General features: G+C 36.8%; 1 protein-coding gene across 2 annotated transcripts in view; it reads right to left on the minus strand.

Moving 5' to 3' along the window:
- Positions 1 to 17,530, minus strand: part of LRFN5 (leucine rich repeat and fibronectin type III domain containing 5) — a 229,198-nt gene that overhangs the window by 204,725 nt on the left and 6,943 nt on the right. The gene's annotated exons all lie outside the window — the stretch shown is intronic.

Genomic DNA, 17,530 nt, shown 5'->3' on the forward strand with positions numbered 1-17,530 from the left:
AGACAGGGTTGTCTGAGATGAGCTCTGAAGGACCAGCTGAATTTGAATAGTAGGAAGTTATACAAGAGAAACTGTTCTAAAGAGAACAAGCCCAGAAAACTACACTGAGTAAGAAAAAATGGAGTGAGTAAGAAAAAATGGAGTCCATGTTGTAAATAAATGCAGATTCTATGTTGTAAACAGTTCCAACTAGATGAGAGGGGCTGGATTATATTGGGGTTTGGGGGGGCTCTGAATGTCAGAGAACACATCTGAAATTAATTGAACAATGGGGACCCCCTAAGCAGGGGTCCTCAAACATTTTAAACAGGGGGCCAGTTTACTGTCCCTCAGACCATTGGAGAGCTGGACTATAATTAAAAAAAAAAAAAAAAAAAACAATGAACAAATTCCTATGCACACTGCACATACCTTATTTTGAAGTGAAAAAACAAAATGGAAACAAACACAATCACCGCTGCATGTGGCCCCCGGGCCGCAGTTTGAGGACCCCTGCACAGGTTTCTGAGTACAGAAATTACATGGGTGAAGCACTTTAGGAAGATTTATCTTGTGGGAATGTATAGTAAGGATTGAAAGAGGAAGGACTGTGAGAAGAGAGTCCAGAGCTTTACATAAGCCATTCCAAACTCATTCACCCCAGCATTTGATAAATCAGAAACGGTCTACAGATTATAATTTGTAAGTCTTCCAGCGAATGTCAGTGAATCAAAAGGAAATTCCTTTAATATAAAAGACACCCAGCAAAATGGGAAGGAATAAATGCAAATGGAAATCAGAGGGAAAACTCTCGAGAATATAAAATATATCTAATTTGACATAAATGACTTAAAAGCGACCCAAAAAAGTCTGAGTAGAGAAAGGTATGCCACATGATGGAGGCAGGGGTGGGTCTTACATGAGTAAGGTAGCTTACTGTAATATCTCTTCCCATCCATGTACTCTCAAAAGTATCTAAGGCTAAATTCCAATGCTCTTCAAGAAATGAGGTTCTTCTCAATGTTTTATTAATATACATCTGTATTAACAGCAAATAAGTGATTTATAGTATGTAATACACTACATGGAATTATAATCTCTGTATTCTAAGTAAATAACATGGACTGATTTTTTTTTATAATGCATGAAAATGATCTGTTCTTGAAGGCCACGCTTCTCTCAAAAGTGGCCTCCAGAAATCCCTGCAAAGGATTAATAACTCAAATTATACTTTTCAATCAATATGCTTTAACAGTATTTCCTGAATTTACATGATCCAGCAGCCAATTCAGAAAGATAAGTACGTGAAAGATGTCATTGCTCTAAACATTTAATTTAGGAAAGTTTTTCCTTTCCTACTTGTCCCCAAGTAGCTCTTTACTGAGGAAAGTTCTACAAATATGATTCTGTAGCAAATATTTCATTTAATTATCAATTCAGCACTTGGAAAATCTCTGAGAAAAATCTTGTCTGTGTTTTATATAGTAATTACTCCTTTTACATATGATTGAGCGATTCATTTGGATAACATTTCAAACACTATTCTAGGCACTAGAACAAAGAATAAATAAATATTAAATATAACAAGACATTAGCATCTAATAGTACGTATACGTGGAAGAAAGATTAACAAGATTTAAACATAATATATAAGTACAATTATGAAAAATTCTCAGAAAAATATCTGCTCATCAAACAACGCTACAGCAAAAAATTATTAATCTGATCAAAAATGAGCAAAATTTTCTACACAAATTACTTCTCAAAAGAAGACATGCGAATGGCCAACAGGCATATGAATAAATGCTTGGAATCACTAAGCATCACAGAAATGCAAACCAACACCACCCTGAAGCATCACCAGCCCCTAGTTCCAATGTCTTCTGTGTATATGGATCAAACAAGCAGTATGAACACCTGCAGGGTACGGAGAAAGGGGAACACTCACACACTGCTGGCAGGGATGCAAATTGGTACCAGCCACCACGGGGAACAGCATCAAGGTTCTCCATAAACTAACATTACTACTACCATAGGATCCAGCAATTCCACCCCTGGGTATACAGGGTGTCCATAGAGTTCATGTGCAATTTAAAACAGACCACTATGCACATGAACGTTATGGACGCTCTGCATATGCAAAGGAAAGGAAATCGACCTATCAAAGAGATACCTGTACTCCTGTGTGTATTGTAGCTCTACTTGCAATAGTTAAAATACGGAATCAACCTAAATAACCATCAAAAGATGAATGGAAAAGAAAATGTGATATAGATAGAGATGTGATATAGATAGAGATGTGATATAGATATAGATATAGATAGAGATGTAGATATATATGTATATCTATCCACAATGAACAATTATTCACCATAAAAAAAAAAAAATGAAGTCCTATTCTTTACAGCCACATGGATGGACCTCAAGTCAGTGCGTAAAGTAAGCCAGTCACTGTAAGACAGATACCAGGTGTTCGCACTGACATGTGGGAGATAAAAAGGTAGCTCTCAGGAAGGTAAAGAGTAGACTGGTGGTTACCAGAGGATGTGAAAGGAAGAGAGATGAAAGATAAATGGAAAAAAAAAAAAAAGAATATAAATATACAGGGTATCCATAAAGTTCATGTGCAATGTAAAATAGACAGCTATTTATTACCACTGAACACTGGTGGGGCCACATCTATGGTGCATCTTAGAATGGATACAGGCAATTGCACTAATGTACACAGCTATGATTTAACAATAAAAAAACGAAAAAAAATAATAAAGATGGTAAGTTATCTATGTATATTTTAACCAAAATAAAAAATAAATTTTAATATATAGAGGCTTGGCTTGGTGGCTTACATCTGTAATCTCAGCACTCTGGGAGGCCAAGGTGGGTGAGAGTTTGAGACCAGGAGTTTGAGACCAAGCTGAGCAAGAGCGAGACCCCATCTCTAAAAATAGCCTGGCCTTATGGTGGGCACCTGTAAGTCCCTGCAACTTGGGAAGTCAAGGCAAGAGGGTCGCTTGAGCCCTAAAGTTTGAGATTGTTATTTGTTATGACTCTGACATACCACAGCACCCTACCAAGAAAAAGGAAGACTCCGTCTCAGGAAAAAAAAAAAAATAATAATGCGGATCCTGGGACTGAATGTGTCTGCAACTTATGAAAATATTCTGCCAGAAACACTGAAACCTACCTGTGGCCTCTCCAGTACACATGATTTGAGATTAGTAGAGAAAAAAAAAAAAATGTGTGATTCTAACCTCAACATTGAAGGAAAAAGAAAATCTTCCCCAAACGGAGATTACAAAAATTCTGTGAAATAAGTATAGGGAAAATGGTATTTTAGTAGATAGAAAAGCAGAAGCAAAGAAACCATAAAATGGAATAGTTTAGTATGTTTAGAAAACTCCAAATAGAATATTAATGCTTGCACAACATTTGTTTCATCTATACCTATGATCCAATAAGGAAATTCCATTCAGAGAAACAGCATAAACAAAGTTCAGGAATCTTTGAATGTGCCAAAGAGAGTGAGCTGGTGTAAAACGGTGCAATTATTCTACAAACAAGTAATAGAAAACTCTTCCACAGCCAAAAAGCAACACAGAAGCAAAACCCACAAATAAGTGAGCACAAAGTGGGTCGAACAGTAAAACCCCAGGCTTCTTCTTTTGTGGGGTAATAATACAAGCAACAACCACAGAGCAATAGGTTTTCATTCATAAAGAATATTCTTCAAAAACATTCTCAACCCAGCCATAACACTTGAGCCGTAGCAGTCCACCTTATCAAAATGAAATAAGAAGTAGGAAAAGACCCAGACCTCATGAATAACTGTAGTAAGAATTTTCTGCAAATATAGAGACACACATCTTTAACACCTTTAAGGATCTATAAATATCTATTTTTAAGAAGACAGTTGGTAATGAGTGTAGCCTACTGATTTAATTTTAATACTTTACACACTAAATGAGAATGTTCAAGAGTCAGAATGGCAGCTCTCAGAGAAAGAGGTGTCTACCATTCACCATCATTGAACTAGATGTAGTATGGGCTGAACGGGAGACCCGGGAGGTGAACCCAGAGAATGGGACCTTCCTTCCCATTGGTACAGGACACTACACTTCCTGTACCATAACAGTCCTCAGCTGTACAAAGCCACTCTCTATCTTTAATGCTACTACCAGCACTAAAAAACTGGTGCTCACTTCATTGAATCCATGATTTTCTCCTAACCTGGATATTTAACAAGGGCAACAACCATATTTCTCTTGTTTACTGCTGAGTCTTTAGATCCCACTATTATTTCTGACCTAGAAAGAGTTTTGTCAATAAATATGTGTTAAATGAATGAATCAATGAGTTAAAGATACAAAACCTGACAACAGAAAGAGAAGACCAGCCTACAGAGAAGAATCTTTTCCCTTTATCGACTCTAATAAATGAGTTCACTATGGCTTATTGAGAAAACAGTTAAGACAGTCTTCAAAGGAAATGAAGGACAAAAGAAATTTAAAATTATAGTTAAGATTCAGGAATGCACAGTTGAAAGATCAGATTAGCTTCACCCTTATAGAACAGTCTCTGCCTAGAGTTGATAGCCACTTATTAACAGAAAAAGTTAACACAAAAACTGGTGAAAAAGAAAACAAAAAAAAGGAATTAACTGAGCAACTTTGAAATTACTTATCAAATGCCACCTAAAAACTAGAATGCTACATACAAATAAAATGTTATTTCCTTATCTGCCATCAATTAAATATATTTCTATTATACATTATCCTCAATCATAAATTGCACAAATGGAAAACTTAAGTACATTTCATTGTTTCTCTCTTAAAAGAGGAAGTATGTATATAATTTCAAGTGACATAGAAATGGGCTCTTAGTATTCTTTACTCAAATCTTTGATGTTGTAAGAGTGCCTAAAGCAATAAAAAATGGAATATTCAGTAGTGAACTAATCATGCATACAATTTATACCATTCAAATATCTCTCCACTTAACACCAGAATAGATAAATAGGACAGATAAATCGATATAGAGATAGCTGAATATTTAATTCTCTAATGATCACTTTTGTGTTACAAATATAAGGTGTACCTATAAGTAAAGTGAAACTGAAACATCATTTATAAAAATTAGGATTTTCTGAAGTCAAGGAAAATAACGTTGGATAATGTTAGATCAAATTCATAGCTGCTGATAAAAACGGCTCTGGCAAAATTAAACCCATTCACAGACGAAAAAAATATTTGGAAAGATATTTCAAAGACATTGGTCTAATTATCTGAAAGATAAGAAAGCCCTTGGGAAAATGATGTTTTTAAGGATTTTTTTTTGTATATATTTTTTGTCTTTTGCTTATTGTTTCTTATAAATTAATCTCCTAAGAGGGGCTAATAGGGAATAAGTTGTAACGGATATGGAGTTTCGTATCTTTTTTTGTAGACACAGAGTCTCACTTTATTGCCCTCAGTAGAGTGCTGTGGCGTTACAGCTCAGCAACCTCCAACTCCTGGGCTTAGGCGATTCTCTTGCCTCAGCCTCCCAAGTAGCTGGGACTACAGGTGCTGCCATAATGCCTGGCTATTTTTTTGTTGCCGGGGCTGGGCTTGAACCTGCCACCCTGGGTATATGGGGCTGGCATCCTACCCACTGGACCATAGGCACCGCCCCCTGGATATGAAATTTCTTTGGGGATAATGAAAACATTCTTGAATTAGATGGTGGCACATGCTCTTGTGTGAAGGGCTAGGGAATTGATGTAAAAGGATGGCGTGATTCCGTTTTTTGTTTCTTTGCTTCTCAGTTGCTATTGTTGGTTTAGTCAGACTCTGTACTTCAGCTAAGGTTGCCAACATTGATGCAGAGGAATGGTATTTTATAATTCAACATCGCTGAATCAAAACATCACTTTAGTCCATCACTGGTTATGCTCCAAAAATCTAGGATTTATCTCAATTAAAAGTCTTTAGACCACTTTTCAGATTCCATGCAGAATCCTACAATAAATGCTCTGCTCAAATTGAAAAAGACAGGGACGGGAGTGCTATTTTTATATCTGTTGCTATATTCTATTTTTGCTGATAACCTTCCAGCTCAATGATTTTCCCCTCTGAAGAATCATTTGAAGAGGTTACAAATAACACATTATTACATTACAGTATATCCTCCCTGCTCATAGAGCAATCTATTGCTGATCTTAATTAAATAATAGCAATGATACTTCCATAAAAGGATTAACTGCAGAAAAATTAACCAGTCATTCAAATTTCAATCCACTTTAACTAAAAAATGATTAAAAGTACAACGTTTTGGGTTATACTTAAAAGATTAAAATAGTCTAAATTATTCATATCTAGTAAAATAAATGCATTATGTGTTACCCATATGGAAGTAAGGGGCAAAGGTATTTCAAAAATCTGATTATCTGAAGCTCAAGGGATTTGACATCAAACTATCTTATATGTTGAGACCCAAGAACCATTTCCTTCTTGACAATTCAGGAGCATACGTAATTGACTAACCTAGTCACATTACATCAGAGAGGCAGGAACATTGGTCAACCACACTGCATTACACCAACTTCCTCCCAAATGGAGTGCTGAGCTGTGATGTGATCATTATTCGTTAATAAATGTTAGAGTACTCCAAACAAAAATTTATTATGAAAAGGAAACTTTCAGATTCTCATCCCCTCTGTTTTGAAGCTAAAAATTAAAGAATATGAGACTTTAACAAGCCTGACCAGTACAATGAAATATTCTACAATAATAATACAAGTAGATACTGCCCATTGTCAGTTCAGACTAGAGAGGGCCACATTTTGCCTTTTTTGTTTGTTTTCTTTTGTTTTGACTTCTTTACACATCTTAAAAGCAAAGACACTGGAAATGTCTTCTTAAAACTGGTGCTAAAATCACTTCATATAGTGTTTATCCACAGGTAACTGCATTAGGGTGGAGTTTCCTGTGACACACGGGTATGTCTGATAACTTGCTGGCATGCCACTTTGTAGGAACTCAAACACAGAATTTGTTTTCAAAATTCCCAAAGAAGTTAATTTTGGCTGTTTTATTTGTCAAATGGAAGATTCTTTATTTAACAATGACTACAAGGATGCTATCGCCTGAAGGAAAAGCAACAAGCCTTCAGGTGGAAAGAACACTGAGCTTTAACAGCAGAGCTGACCCAGTGCTGACTCAGAGTCTCAGACTCACCCCGTTCACCCCAGAGGCTTCTTACCTCCTCTATCTGAACCTATTCCAAAAGGCAATACAAAATACGGCTTATCCCATTCAAAACTGAGTTCCTTATTATCCTTAGACCCTTCAAATTCAATAATAAAAAGTTAAAGAGGAATTTGATAAGAAAATACAGATTTATCATTATCAAGAAAGAGCATGACTCCTAGAAATGAGTACATCGCAATGGAGAATTCTGTATCTCAAAAGATTAAGAAATAGATGATAAGGAATATAAAAGCCACAATAATTATTCAGCACTTGCATGACTCTGTTTCACAAAGAGAAAAAGAGGCTGCAAGAGTTTTAGAAAAACTTTATTTAAATTCAGCCATTATCGTTTTCCCTTCTACAATTTTACTGCATTGTACTTTATCAAAAAGCGAATAAAAGATTATATTTCCACAACCTTTTAGCTTAGAATTTATTCATAATTTTCTTAGAGTATGAAAAACTTGAACACTACAATATACAGCATGCAAATTAGTAGAGATTTAGTAGTTGATAAAAATAAGCTTAAGCAAAAGTGTTGATATCTGCATGTGCATATATGACCTCTGACTGTTCTGTTACAGTAAAACAAAGCTTGGCTTATGCAAATATCACAGGCATTAGCTGCTCAATGAAAAAAACAGATGGATGCAATTTTATTTGTAGTAAAAATCTATTAGCCTACTCATTTCAAAGATTTTACAGTAAGACTATAGCTTGACAATTTTCAACGTGTTCCTCCTACAGTAACAAAACTTGGTAAGAAATCTTTTTTTTTTTTTTTTTTTTTTTGTAGAGACAGAGTCTCACCTTATCACCCTCGGTAGAGTGCCGTGGCGTCACACAGCTCACAGCAACCTCCAACTCCTTGGGCTTAGGCGATTCTCTTGCCTCAGCCTCCAGAGTAGCTGGGACTACAGGCGCCCGCCACAACACCCGGTTATTTTTTTGTTGCAGTTTGGCCGGGGCTGGGTTTGAACCCGCCACCCTCGGTATATGGGGCCAGCGCCCTACCTGCTGAGCCACAGGCGCCGCCAAAAATCTTAAAGCAGGAAACACTGATTATAAATCTAAAATATTACAATTATACTAAAGCTTTATTGGCTTTCAAATTCATAAGGAGGAGAGAAGAGTAGATTCTCATAGAAAATAGTTCTGAAAGAAAGGACAGAAGGGAGGGATAGAAAGAGAAGACGGGGGAAGGAAGGGATAAATAATAGGAGCCTTGCCCCTATTCCTTCAAAGCAAGTTCAGAGATTTAAAATCGGGCTGCGCCTGTGTCTCAAAGGGGTAGGGCGCCAGTCCCATATGCCGGAGGTGGTGGGTTCAAACCCAGCCCAGGCCAGAAACTGCAAAAAAAATAATAATGATAATAATAATAAAAATAAATAAAATGGTACAAGTCTAATAACTATTACTTATAAGAACCAATTAAAAGACCTGTTAGAACTGTCATAAAGTAGGTTCTTTCTCCGCTTTCTCTCTCTCTCTCTCTTTCTCTCTCTCCCTTCACACCTCCACGTGGGTCTCTCTTCTTCCCTCTCTTTCACGGTCTTTCTCCTGCCTTTGCACTTGGTATTGTTACGACCATAACACATTGTCATGACATGAAGCCACAGAGATCCAAGGTTCCAAACCTAAGCAAGAAATGAAAGGAAAGGAATTGGAGCTGAAGGTTAGATCTTGGTCTTCAACTCATCCGATGCTGAGTCAAGCTAGGCCTGAAGACAGACCTGCTACTTTTTTTGTGAACCAAGAAATTATTTTGATGCTTGAGAAAATTTGGGTGGTATTCTCCACTGGCTACTAAATGAATTCTAAGTGATACAGCCGTATTTTCCAGCCTGAACTCTAGATGCTCATAGTGTAACCTGCTGGTGAGAGAACATGAGCTCTAACAAGCTTGGGACCGTGTTGTCACCCCATTTGTCTCATTCTTTTACATAGTATTCACCTGAAGAACTCAACTTCTCCTTGCAATGCTATATAGTCAACTTACCATTCGGGCTTACCATGGGAAAGCAGATCTTTAAATTATTATTGATAGCACCAATTCGGCAAGCGTGAGCACTAACTCTATCCACAGTTAGCTTGCACAGATCCTATCCACGAGGCGCCCATGATCCCACACTACTGATTACGTCATCCAGGAAAGTTTCATCATGTGCTTTGAATTAGTTTGAGAGAGCTGATTCCCGCTGTTTCCAAAATAACACTGTATTTTATAGCAGGTATACGGGTACACACAGAACAAGAAAAATTTTCAGAATAATAACACATTATTTTTCAAAGTTTTCTTTTCATATTTCAAAGATGATTCTTTTCTGTTTTGTGTATCCCTAAATGTTACAAAATCTAACATTAAAGTGTAAACAATATATGTGTAATTATAAAAAAGAAACTACATATAAATAAATTTTAGTGCTTTTTAACCACATTTCAAAAACCAATATTTAAATATTACCGTATGTGTTGATTCAACCAGCGCCTCCTGAATACATGCTTTGTACCAAGACTGATGTATTTATTTCATCGAAATTTCCTATCTTGCTTTTTTTTTTGTCTGACATCTTTGCGAGACTGCTATAGTGGCAGCCCCGCTCATGCTTCGCAATCCCACCCAAGGAAGACAAGAAGAAAGATGCTAGAAAGTCAGCGAAGACCCAGTGAAGAAATCTGGGAGCAAGACCAAACAGAAGAAGTAGCCCAAAGGCAAAGTTTGGGGCAAGCTCAGCAACCCAGTCTGTTTGAAAAAGACACGTATGACAAACTCTGTAAGGAAGTCCCCAACTATAAGCCTATAACCCTAGCTGTGGTCTCCGAGAGACTAAAGATTCAAAGTTCTGTGGCCAGGGCAGCCCTTTAGATGTTCTTTAGTAAAGGATTTCTCAAGCTGGTTTCAAAGCATAGAGCTCAGGTAGCTGACATCAGAAATGCCCAGGGTGGAGAATGCCCCCATGGCTGAAGAAGATGCATGAACAGTACCAACCAACTGTGTATTTGGAAAAATAAAACTTTATTGAAAAAAAATCTTCCTGTCTTATTTTTAAATTGGCTTTGAATCTGCTTTCTTTCTTTAACATAGACACTTTAGAGAAAATTATTTGTTCCATGTTTTCAAATTGTAATGCTATAGACAACATTTGGAATTGAAGGAACTTGATTTCCCCAACATCAGTGGGAAAATTTGATCATTTACACATATGGATGTATCTGTTTATTTTGATCCCATTAAAATAATAAACACTACAGTCATATACTCATATGGCTACTTAGGCAGTCACTTTAATTTTCAATTTAAAATTCAAACAAATAATATCATTAAAGAGATAAGCATAAATGGAAAATAAAAAAGTTACCACAAATTAGTCTAAAGAACTAAAGGATCAATTTTCCCAAACAAACAAACAAACAAAAAAGATACTCATTTCTCAATTCATTGAACATGTACTGGATAAGAGAAGCAGGTTTGCCACAAAGCTAATCATGTATACATAGGCCCATTCCAGTAATTTAAAATTATTTTTTCTTCAAAATATTTCCAAAATTATGTAACTTCAAACCCCCAAACAACTTGGACTGGTCTTATCTATTAGAAAAATGATGAAAATAATAACCATCACTTCTTCTAACCATGTCCTAAAAGCAACACATTATTTGAGATGTTCCTTTCAAAATATTATCCCAGCAGTTTTAATGACATTTAGCTACTCCAGGTCTGTTAGATAGCCCCTTTTTAATTCACTTTTTTAAAGCCTCTGGATAAATCTGTGAAGAAAAGTATTGCCTTGATATTTTCTTAGAAGATTCCTTCGGTTCGGTCTCAACATAGTAAAGAAGAAAGAGTTTTGCAAGCTGATAATCTACTGAGTCTGATATATAAAATATGAAGATAGTTATTATTTTCAAAAGAGAATTGTGCTATATATATATATATATATATATATATGTTAGCCTTTACAAACAACTGTATTTTTCACACTTGTGATGCATAGTACATATATATAATATATAAAATAACGGTCATTTCATTTCATTATTCGCCAATGTGTGAAGTGCTGGAAATACATTATTCCACTTATTCCTCACAACAAGCCTTTGAGATAGACATCAACATTAACCCCACTCTAAAGATAAGGAAACTGATACACAGCATGCAAAGAAACTCAATTTTCATGCACTGTATGTAGCACACACACATACACACAAGGGGTCTGAGAGTTAGATTTCCAAACTCATCCTAGAAAAAGTGCTATATACCTCATTGCTCAGTATCACTGCAGTCAACTTCCAAGTTCTCCCCTTGGGAAGCTGTGTACTGATGTCAGCATCTTGTCCTCCCTTCAAAGCAATTGTTGAACTCTTTTTCTGAAATGACCATCAGAGCTTTCATCATACAAGGTCTAACAATTAAGTTTGCAAACTTTCCACTGCTCGCCTATGTTGGTAGCACTGTACAAACAACTCAGGAAGGTTCATAACCTTGGTACATCAGTGTCTTACAGTTATGTTTGTGTTGACTTGTGGGGGTATCTTGCTGACTGGAGTTCATTATTGTTGGGTGGGTTTTGTGTGACATACAATGATAGCTCTGATGGATATCTCCCCCCGCAAAAAAAAAAAAAGTTTAAAAATTGCTTTGAAGGGTGAACTAGGTATTGGCATTGGTGCATAGCTTCCCAAGGGGAGTACTTTGAAGGCAACTGTAGTGATAGTCAACACTACACAATATATAAGCACTTATTCTGGGATGAGTTCATGAACGTAATTGTCAGACCACATGCGCATCTGTGTGTGTATGTGTGGGTAGCAACATATATGCATTGCCACATGCAATGGATAGAATCACATCTGCTTATTTTAGAATTTACTGGTAGAAATTACTACTAAAAATTTCAAATAATTAACACAACACACATTACCTTACTTACACTCTACAATCACAGAGAAAAGTATCAGAAAGAAAACTTAAATGAAGTATTTTATTTCTAATATAATACACAGAGGCTTTCAAATCTATAATTACAAAACACTTAGGAAGAAAATATTTAGTTGAATGTGACATTTATTCCCATGAACTCTCATAAATATATTTCTTTACAAAAAGCAAAAACAAAACAAACAAAAAACCCACAAAACACTGAAGTCAGCTATATTTGTTTTTAATTATGTAATATTGGCAATAAATAGTAATCAGAAAGTTAGAAAATCATTATTGTACTGGCCATGGGCTACATCCGGCACTGGTCTGTAACCGTATGTCAAATTCTCGTGATTTGATATTTAAATGAGAACATTATTAAATACAATGAGGTGTGTATCAAGTCTCAAAATAAAATAATGCTTCAATCTAGAGTTAATTTACAGAATAAATTAATAGTAAAGATAAATCACTAATATACAATTATAAGGGGTAAATGAAATCCTGGAAAAATGACTAAATGTCACACTGAAGTAACCAAGCCCAAATACAACTTGTGGAATAAATCCAACTTCTCTCTTGGGCTTTAGGTGAAAAGCATCTGGTTTCACCCTAACATAAAAGGATGACATTCAGGGAAGTGTCTCTAAGAAGTGGTAAATCAGTCACTACGTTCTAAAACAGGCTAATCAAACTTACTTGTCAATAACATTCAGTCATGGTAGGAATTATCCTAGGAAAGGTACCTGCTGAAAGATCAGCAAACACTTCCAAAGGTTTAAAAAATAATATGCCTCAAAAATCCATGAATCCATGAATCAAGGGCAGCATGCTTAACTATACAATATATTTCACAAATATTTGTTAAAAGTATGTTAGAAAAGAGAGCCAGGGTTTTCTTTAAAAAAGGAGGCATGGAGGCTCTCTAGGTCCCATTACTCAAGGTGGGTGTCTATTCCTACCCTGTAAATTAGTGGCTTAGAATAACAACCCTTTCATTTGTTCGTGATGTATAGCTCAGCAATTTGGGCTGGACTCAGCTGGGTGGTTCTTCTGCTGGTCTCAACCAGGAACACTCATGTACTATAATTATCTCCAGGCTAAATTGCAACTAGATGGTCTAAAGTGACCTCATCCGTATGTCTGGCCACTGGCCCTGGCTCTCAGCTGGAGCACTTGTCCTCAGCAGAGGAACAGAGCTTCTGCAGGTGATGGTAACATTTTTCAATGTGGGGGAGAGTGAAAGCTACGTTGTCTCTGGAGGGTAGGCTTGGAAGCTGTATCATCATCTCTGCTCCACCTGTTGTTCTAAGCAAGTAACAAGACGAGTCCAGATTCAATGGGAAGGGAAAAAGCATCCATTCTTGATGTGAAAAGCTGCAAAAACATTTCCTGACAATATGTACATCTAAAATCAAGCTCAGATTCTGATTAACCATCATCAAAGAAAAGGGAATGCTGATTCAAGCTGAGGGAAGAAGATTGTCACTTGACTTCTTTCTGGCCCCTGTGCCAAAGGGAGGAGGTAAGAGGAGTAATGCCTGGAGCGCTTATTAAGGACTGCAATAGCTGTCTGCACAAATAACACGGCAAAGCAATGAGAGGCGAGAGGACGGTGGAGCCTGGTGAGACAAACCCCAGGGTGTGAATGACGGCAGAGTGGCCTCTGAGTCCAACCCCTCCTAACATTGCAGTTTGCTCTGATTCTTCTGAACCAAACAAAGCCCTACAAGAGCCATTTGTTTTATTAATCACATGTAGCATACCTGCCAATTCAGTGGCTTAAAAGTCCCTTTTGCAGATGGGAATTGGGAATTAAAGACAATAAAACACCCAAAATAGCACAGGCTAGTATATCTAAATGATTTAGTATATACTTACATCCCAGACTGAGGAGACAAATACTATCTCATTAAAAACAGCTACAGAATCATCCCCCTAATGGATAACCATAAACCCTTTTCATAAACTTCCAGATATAATCTATGGAAATATACACAAAGTACCATAAAAGCACATGATAAATTAAAAATATAATGTACATTCCTAGGATGCTCATCATTGTTAAAGGAGGATAAAAACCCTTTTACATAATAAGACAGCTGTAAGAGGTAGAAATAGAGGGAAATTTCCTGGGCATAGTGGGCATACTGTCTTCTTTAGAGTAAAAAAAAATATTTAGATTTGAATTCTAGCCCTATTGTCTATTCTTTATACAGTCACAGACAAGCCAAATCAACTGCCGTGAACTTCAACAAGCTCCTCTACAAAATGAAGATAATCATGAGTAACTGAACCTTAGGGTTGCTGCCAAGAAGTAGAGAAAGCTAAAAATGAACGATACCAGGAAAAGAGCACCTCAGAAAATAATTCAAATGGTGAGCTGATGATCTCAATCACCTAACAGATACTATCCAAAAGATAGCAGCATGTTTTAGTGCTTTTTGCATAAAATACATAGGCCAAAATCTCAAGTGCATTCCTCAGAGGATGAAGCCTTACAGTTTTACTCAGGCTCAGGTTCTCAGTGTTACTACACATCTCACAATTTTGTTGCCTTGTTAATAAGTTCCTATCAGTGAGTTACAAAGGAAAGCAGGTTCACTGACAAAAGTTAGCTATTTAAAAGCAAGGAAGATTAAAAAAACACAGCAAAAATACAAAGAAAAAAAGAAGGAGACAATTTATTATCACCGTAAACTGCCTTAAACATGAAATGATTTGGTTCCTGAGAGCTTTCTTCTGCAATCACTAACATATATAATGAAGACATTAGTAAGAAAAATTTAACTATATCTAGACTTGGTATGTCCATCATGATAATTATTTGCATTCTCCTTACTTTCAAAACTTTTAATCATCATTTTTAAACATGCCTAAAAAGAATAATATTTAAGATTAAGGATAATGTTGACAAAGGCTCGTTCTGCCAAGAAGGCAGCTAAGAGAAGTTCAACTGTCATTTCCTTCTGTATTCAAATTATTTTTTCCCATTGTAAGAAATTAGATAACTTCATAAAGATTCTGGGGAACCTGCAAGAAGTCTAATTATCAGTCTTACTAAATGATGGAGAATGCAACACAAATTAACTTAGTAAATATTCTAGGAATCAATCTCATCTGGCCGCAAATGTCATCAAGACCGATTCAGGACTAAAGGAATGTTTGTTTCCCATTCTACATCACAACTTTTCCAGAGTGGCATTTATGTCATTTTGACTCTTGTGACTCAAAGTAGAAATGGTTAGCAGAGTGTACGCATTAGATGTCGACTAAATGTTTGTGAAAGGCTATAAAGAATGGCCTGAGTCATTCCTGTGTAGATCAGAGAGTCCACTGATGCAGCCAATCATCTTAGGATGAAACTTCACTCTTCTCATGTTGCTCCATTACCATGTTTTTCTTATTTACAATGGAGAACAACATTAAAAGGATGTTACTTTTCTCTCACAATGGAGTGGAAAAGAATTAAGTAATTTGGTCATTATGAGTAAACCATAAGATTTGAATTTTGAGAAAGTGGTCTCAAGTATCTTTATTAGTGTCCAGAGTCAGAATATCAAATATTTTTAATTGAGTGACCAATAACAGCATCTTGAAGAGGTATTTGTGAAGGATGCCAATGTTCTGCTCGAGCTCATCAGGAAAGAAGTCATTGATCAAATTGTAACGGCTAACATGAGTGCAAGATGGAAGTTTACAGAATGAAGCTGCTTTCCAAGGAAATGATGGCCCTGCTCAACCCCACATTAGTCAGTGGACAGGAGTTGTTGACTTTGGTGAAAGTGGGGCAACCAAACCAGAACCTGCCCAGAGGAGAGGGCAGTGATGAAGACTAAGGAGAGCTAAAACCTGTTGAGCACAAAAGGTAAAAGGGGTGTGAGATCGTGACTTATAGAAAACTGCCCCCAAACAGTTTAGGTCCAGGATGTGTTTAATCATAAGCAGAACCATTGTGGGTGGGGATCTCAAAAAACTCAGTTCACATACTTGAAGTACTATCATTAGGAATTAGACTTAGAAGGTGTGTTTCCTTCTCCCATGTAAAAATTTATTGGGCGCTATAGGCCAGGGATGGTGGTTGTTTGCCTACAGTCCCAGCTATCCCAGAGGCTGAAGCAGAAGGATCACTGGAGCCCAGGAGTTCCAGGTTGTAGTGCACTATGATGACTGCACCTGTGAATAGATACTGAATTCCACAGCAGACAATGTAGGTTGACCTTGTTTCTAAAAATGAAAGAAGGAAGGAAGGGAGGGAGGGAGGGACAGAGGAAGGGAAGGAGGAAGTTACAGAATGCCAGAGTTTGGGCTCAACCCCAAAGAAAAAACTTATGATATGTACAGATAAATGTAATTATCTGCTTTAGATGGAGTGATTTTTGGAATCACTGAAGATACCCAAGCTTAGTCAAGTTGACTGCTTGGCAGAGATGCTTCAGAGAAATGTTAAGATTGAATATATCTCAGGATGTTGAGAGGACTTAAAGTTTCACAAATTCTATGTCCATCATGGAATGACTTTAAATTTGAATGCCTTTTGGTGAGTCATGCCCCCTCCAGTATATCAAAGATCCCACAGCCTATGATTTCTTAAACTCAGCCAGATTAGCCTATTTCATGTCTTCTGCCTGGTTTCTGAAGTCACTGATCTATGACCCTTGGTGTGGATAAGCTTTGGCATTCCTTGAAACCCTGAGGTTCTATGAGCCCAACCACAGACTCTGAAGGAATACAATTATCACTTCCTCTAGAACATCTTTCTTCACACTCATAATAGGTAAATAATGAGGAGGTGAGGATGATGATGGTGACAATGGTAATAATCCTAAGTGCCTACTGCACCGTATCACCGAAATCTCCGGACTGCCCTACCTCTCAGGTCATATCAGTGGCCTCATTCACAAGTGAGAACACCAGAGCTCAGCAAGGTTCAAAGACTCTGAGTTTGCACAGGGCACACACAGATGTGTGGGGTCCCAAAGTTCACGTTTCCGATTACTTCATAACACCAGCCCCAAAAATCACAGCCATGATATCTTCCTAATTTCTTTTCTTTCCCCTACCGCAAAGCATAAGACATGAAAATAGAATTCAAAAAGTCAAATAATAAAACACTTTCAAACCTATGAATATGTTTATGTCCTTCATGTGATTAAGAAAATAAGTTCCCTGAGGTCAGCACCATGCCTGGTTCCATGCTATTAAAGTTGCCAAGCTTAACAGTCAACACACGGCAGGTTTGCTAATGTAACGTATATAAATAACCTCAAATTTTAAATTTAATGTCAGGTTTTTTCCATTGAATGTGGCATTTCAAATTACAATGTCTGTGAATCTTAGTGATATCAGCATATGTATTCCTGTGGAGTAAAGTTTATCCACTACTCAAGGTACTACTCAC

This window comes from Nycticebus coucang, chromosome 6 (genome assembly GCF_027406575.1).
Source record: "Nycticebus coucang isolate mNycCou1 chromosome 6, mNycCou1.pri, whole genome shotgun sequence".
NCBI classification, from domain to species: domain Eukaryota; kingdom Metazoa; phylum Chordata; class Mammalia; order Primates; family Lorisidae; genus Nycticebus; species Nycticebus coucang.